The following is a 6122-nucleotide window of genomic DNA, read 5'->3' on the forward strand; positions in this document are numbered from 1 at the left end:
TGATGGAAAGAATGAATATTGATGTACTGAAGAAAGGCCATATATGTCCTAGGAGAGAAAATTCTTGATTTGTTTATTCACACACACAGAATAAATAAAGAAATAAAGATTTAAAAAATTCACATTAGCTCTATTGCCTGGTTTGATTCAGGTATCTCTTATATTAAGGATTGGTTTGGTTAGGGGCGTCTGGGTGACTCAGTCAGTTAAGCATCTGCCTTCAGCTCTGGTCCCGATCCCAGGGTCCTGGGATGGAGCCCCGCGTCGGGCTCCCTGCTCGGCAGGAAGCCTGCTTCTCCCTCTCCCTCTGCCCCTCCCCCTGCTCATGCACTCTCTCTCTCTTTCTCTGTTGGGTGCTGGCTTGCTCTCTCTCAAATAAATAAATAAATAAATAAATAAATAAATAAATAAATATCTTTTTTTTAAAAAAAGGGTTGGTTTGGTTAAAGATATTTATTTTATTTTATTTTTTAAAGATTTTATTTATTTATTTGAGACAGAGAGAATGAGAGACAGAGAGCATGAGAGGGAGGAGGGTCAGAGGGAGAAGCAGACTCCCCGCCGAGCAGGGAGCCCGATGCGGGACTCGATCCCGGGACTCCAGGATCATGATCTGAGCCGAAGGCAGTCGCTTAACCAACTGAGCCACCCAGGCGCCCATGGTTAAAGATATTTAAAAAAAAAAAAAAAGCTGCATTGTGTGGGATTTGGTCCCACAGGCTCCAAGTCCTATGTGTATGTTACAGAAAGAGCATTGCATGTCTTTCTTTGCTTCTAAGATCTAGCTACTGAAATCCACCCTCACCCTGAACACTACTGATTAGCCTCACTATGAATCAACTGAATCCGAATCTCTTGATGGTGACCCTTGCAAATTGATAGTGTGAGACTCAGCTGGGAAGGCATCATGAATGTCTAAGTCGTGACGTCTTCAAGGAGGCAATGCAGAAAAGCTTATTCAATCTTCCCAAAGATGAGATTAAAAGGTTTCGTTTCTGTGGACTGTTCTACTGGATACAGAGGATCAAATGATGCCTAATTATTCCATGTCATCATTCCCGCTGATGGAGTGCCAAGTCCTCTGAGGCAGGAATTCCACAGATAACGCATTTTCTAACGCCTTGTGCTCATGTTCTTATTATAGTAAGGTGGTTTGGGAGCACAGACTGGAGAGTCAGATAGTCTGGGTTCAAATATTAGACCTGTCACTTACTAGTTGTGTAACTTCGGGCAAGTCACTTAGCTTCTCGAGGCCTCTGTTTCTTTGTTTGTAAAATGGGTGTTCCTACCTCAAAGTGGTTCTATGAGAATCAAATGCGATCAGAAATGTGGCTCACTTAACACAGTACCTGGCCCAGTATTTCTCTTCTTTTCCTATTACTCGCCCGCTTCCTTCCATCTCCCTTCTCTTCTTTCCGCAAACCTATTCTATTCCACGTGGCCTTTAAAATCGGTATGGTAGTGCTAGACAGAATGCAAATTGGAAAATCACTTTGGAATAGTGTTTGGCAACATCTGTTAAAGCTAAATAGGGTATACGCTGTGATCCAGAGCATCCATACTAGGTCTATGCCTAACAGAAATACACACAGAAGACCTTGTTCCAATCTGGAAACAGCCCAAATGTCCATCAGTAAAACAGATCAATAAATTGTGGAATAGTCATACATTGGAATACCATGTAGAATGACAGCAGATGAACCATAGGTCTATGCTACGGTATGGGTGGATCTCCAGAACATAATGTTGAACCCAAAGAAGTGAGACATAGAAATGTACATGCAATAATATCCATTTATATAAAGTTCAAAAACTGCCCCAACGAATTTATGGTGTTAAAAATTCAAGATTGTGGTTAACCTTGAAGACAGTAAGGAGGGGTCTTCTGAGGTTCTGGCACTATTGTTTCTTGAACTTGAAACTAGATGCATGGGAGTGCTATATTTGTGCAAATTCATCAAGCTGTACACCTATGATTTGTACATTTAATACTTAAGAAAAGCTGTATGGTATGCCACAGTGAATGTAAAAATTATGGAATTTGGGGCGCCTGGGTGGCTCAGCCGGTTGGGTGACCAACTCTTGACTTCAGCTCAGGTCTTAATCTCAGGATTTTGAGTTGGAGCCCTGAGTCAGGCTCCATGCTAGGTGTGGAGTCCACTTAAAAAAAAAATTACGAAATTTGACAGATTAACTTTTTCTGTTAGAAAGCACCCACATGAAATTAATCACCAAGAGCTATCGTTTTCTTTCCAGTTTCTCTGGCATGGTACCCTCGAGTATTCTGTAAGAAAGGAGTGTGTATTTTCTCTGTCTCTTCACTAGTTGCTCCAGCTAGACAATCATTACCTCTTCTGCTGGCAGCAAGGACATCTATGCAATCTGTCTTTCCTAAGTCTTGCTTCCTAGAACTGAAAGACACTTTTTAAAAGAAATAATTTATTAATTACTTATTAATTTGTTTTGACTACGGACAGAGTCTAATTTTTTAATCAAGTGTTTAATGTCTGAAGCTATAGACTTTAAATGGTGTTTTTAAGATTCATTTATTTATTTTAGAGAGAGAGAGAGTGAGAGCATGGTGGGGAGGGCCAGAGGGAGAGGGAGAGAGAGTCTTAAGTAGACTCCGCACAGAGCCCAATGCGGGGCTCGATGTCACCACCCTGAAATCACCACCTGAGCCGAAACCAAGAGTCTTACGCTTAACAGACTGCGCCACCCAGGCACCCCTGAAACTATAGACCTAAAAGATAATTCATATATACACATTTACTATGATAAAATTTTAAAAATACATGTTTATTTCTTTTTCCTGTTGATAGACTAGTAGGGTTCCTTTTCTTAAGGCTTTCAGCTGGGGAAGTTTAATGGGGTTCTTCCAGGAGAGGGTTACAGAATGGTGTGGTTGCTCAATAAGACATTGGGTTTTTGAGATTGTTCAAAGACCTTCTGATTAGTGCAAACTTTTCACATCCAAATAGCTGGAAGAAAGCTTTAGGTAATGAGTGTCCTTTATTTTTAGTGACTAAAAATATCGAAGGGACTTCCATGAATAATGAAATAAATTGATTCTTAGTACTAAGGGCAAAGAACGTGGGATATAACTATTGGATCGGTTCTTAACTTTTTTTCCTGGCCAAATCACAGTTAATAAGATGATCTTTAGTTGCTGGTGACTTACTAAATAAATCTTTAAATTGCTGTCAGTGCTTTTTTTTTTTTTTTTTTTTTTTTTTACAGCTAAGCAGATTCATGGCTGTGGTGTGGGTGTCCTGGAAGAGCTGACCCATAGTTAAAAGTCCAGCATTGCACAACTTGGTGCATGGAGATCGTTAATTATAATTCTGAGGTATTTTTGCACAACTGAAGTAGAGTGTACCATGTGTCATTCTCAAGGTAACAATCACTTTACTATTGCCTACTAGACCATGGCTTAGGCCTAGATTTTGAGGCACATAAATGGCCACACTTTCTCTCTCTAACCTTATTTCTTATTATCCTATCAATTAGCAGACTCTTCTCATATTTTCCCACATCATGCTCATTCATACCCCTGTGACTGGGTTTATGTAGTTCCCTCTCTCTTATGCCCATTCAACTTCTTTTTTTTTTTTTTTAAAGATTTTATTTATTTATTTGACAGAGAGAGAGAGCACAAGCAGGGGGAGTGGGAGAGGGAGAAGCAGACTCCCCGCCAAGCAGGGAGCCCAATGTGGGGCTTGATCCCAAGACCCTGAGATCATGACTTGAGTGGAAAGCAGACACTTAACCGACTGCACCATCCAGGCGCCGTTACCCACTCAACTTCTTTTTCATTTTTTAAAAAAGGTTTTATTTATTTATTTGAGAGAGACAGAGTGAGAGAGAGATCATGAGCAGGGGGAAGGGTAGAGGAAGAAACAGACTCCCCACTGAGCAGGGAGCCTGATGCGGGGCTCGATCCCAGGACCCTGAGATCATGACCTGAGCTGAAGGCAGACACTTAACCGACTGAGCCACCCAGGTGCCCACCCACTCAACTTCTATACTTCTTTCGAGTCTCAAATAAATAAAAAAAATCCACGAACGCAATTTGTCAGTTACTAAGTCAGAACCCAAAGAGAAGGAAATGCAGTCCTGGTATTTTATGATTTCTTGGGGATGGATAGTAGACCAGTTGTCCTTGCCCTTTCTGGACCATGGGGTTATTAGATGGCCTCTCTGAGTCAAATTTCCTAATAAGCATTTACTGAATGCCTGTCTGTGTCAGGTTCTGTGCAAGGTGTTGGGAATACAGGAATGAGTAGGACTGTTATCCTGCCCTCCCTCGGAGAACTGGCAGTCTAGAGGACCGTAAGCAAATAATTTCACACGATGTAATGTGAGTATGGGGCAGCATAGGACTATAGAGGAGAGACATCCAAACCGTGTGTAATAATCGAGGTGCAACCATTGGAAAGACCTGAGGAGGTGACACCTAAGCAGAGTCTTAGAGCATGAGTAGTAGTTAGCCAAATGAGGAGGGCGAGAATTTCCAGAAGAAATAGCATGAGCAAAGGCACAGAGGTGAGAAACGACAGGTAGGTGCCTGCACAGGAAACGACAGGCAAGCTTAGGAGTTTGAGGCAGAGAATGGCAAGAGATGCATGACAATGGGAAAATATCCCTCAAACAAATAATATTTTCTCTCAAATACCTTCTATTTTAAATATTATGTCCCTGATGCTCTAAGCTCTCAAGTTGTCAGACGCTTCTCTATGGCGTAACAGGCCGGGAGAATTGCTAGTTGTTTCCTCTGCATGCTCCCTACCCCTGCCTTGATATCCCCATAATCTATCTGTCCCTAAGACTCCTATTCTCTTTCTATTCCCACAGTCACCATCTGTTTCCAGCGCCCCTTGGTGGGTCCCTTTAATTTCTATGAGATGTTGATAGTTGGGGCAAATGCGACTAGATGTGTTTTTCAGCTCATCTTTTTACAAAGAGGGTTATACGTCCCTTTGCCTCTCCTTTCTTCTATGTCTGAGACAGGCTAATAATTCCTTCATTTTAGCCTTTAGGTCACACCTAGTTGTGTGTATATAATACTAGCAGGCACATGCACACACACACACACGCGTGTACGCACAAAGCCGGATGAAATTCATTAATGCTTTCTCATGACTACTTTCCCACTTCCCTCCTGAGCTTTTCTCTGCTTTACCTGTCCAGACTCCTCGGGGTGTATTTCTTCTGCAAGTGAGAAATTCGTGTTGGTGGATGGAGACAAAAGGAGCTGCACACAGGCTACAGAATTCGACTCTCTGCTGGTTCCTCTGTGTGCCCTGATTCCTACTGTGTTTCAGAAAGCAACCACCATCTTTGACCTGAGTCAGATTAAATCCTTTGAGCTTTCTGAGGAAGAGGTGCTACATTGGTAAACAGCATTATAGTAATTCTTTCCTCCCTGGCCAACCTGGAAGGCTTCCTCATAGTTTACTTTCCATAGTTACTTTGCAAGAGCAAAGTGGAGTCCTTTGTTAGGGTTAAAATTTCCCATAAACCCACTTGATAATTTGTTTTTGTTTGCCCTCTTTGAAATGCTACACAAAGCAATCCCTGTAAAGGGCAACGCTGTCCCGAAGGCTGAGAAAGGTCCCTGAGACAGCGGCTCAAAGTTGCTCTTTTCAGGCAGAGCCAGTTGAGTAATCTTATCTCAGTGGCTGCCTTTCAAGGTGCCCAATTCAGGCGCTTTCCCTCTGGGAGCAGCGTTCGCCCCAGGGGATCACGTGCTTTCGAGTGAGGGGCAAAACTTTGAGACCTCCCAGGGCCCAGGACGCTATGGTCTGTTCAGAAGAATCTTGGGGAACGGAACGGGCCCCACAGACCGTGCCCTTCACACCCCCGCCCCAGCGCCAGTGGAGATCAGCACTTGGCGTCAGGACAGAGACCAGATTAAGAGAGGAGGTTAGGAGGAAGCAGGGAACCGGGCAAAGGAGGCGAGATTGCGAAGGCACCTGCACGGCTCTGAGTCAAAGGCGGTCAGTCACTTTGGCTCAGGCTGCTCGGCTCGTGAACAGCCCAGCCCTTTCCTGGGGCCAGGGCAGGGGATTGCTCCATGCCAGCTTACCTGGGGAAAAACCAGAGCCTCACTTCGGTCCCTT

The sequence above is a fragment of the Mirounga angustirostris genome, unplaced genomic scaffold (assembly GCF_029215605.1).
Source record: "Mirounga angustirostris isolate CCGP_5_RB_7025 unplaced genomic scaffold, mMirAng1.0.hap1 SCAF_11, whole genome shotgun sequence".
NCBI classification, from domain to species: domain Eukaryota; kingdom Metazoa; phylum Chordata; class Mammalia; order Carnivora; family Phocidae; genus Mirounga; species Mirounga angustirostris.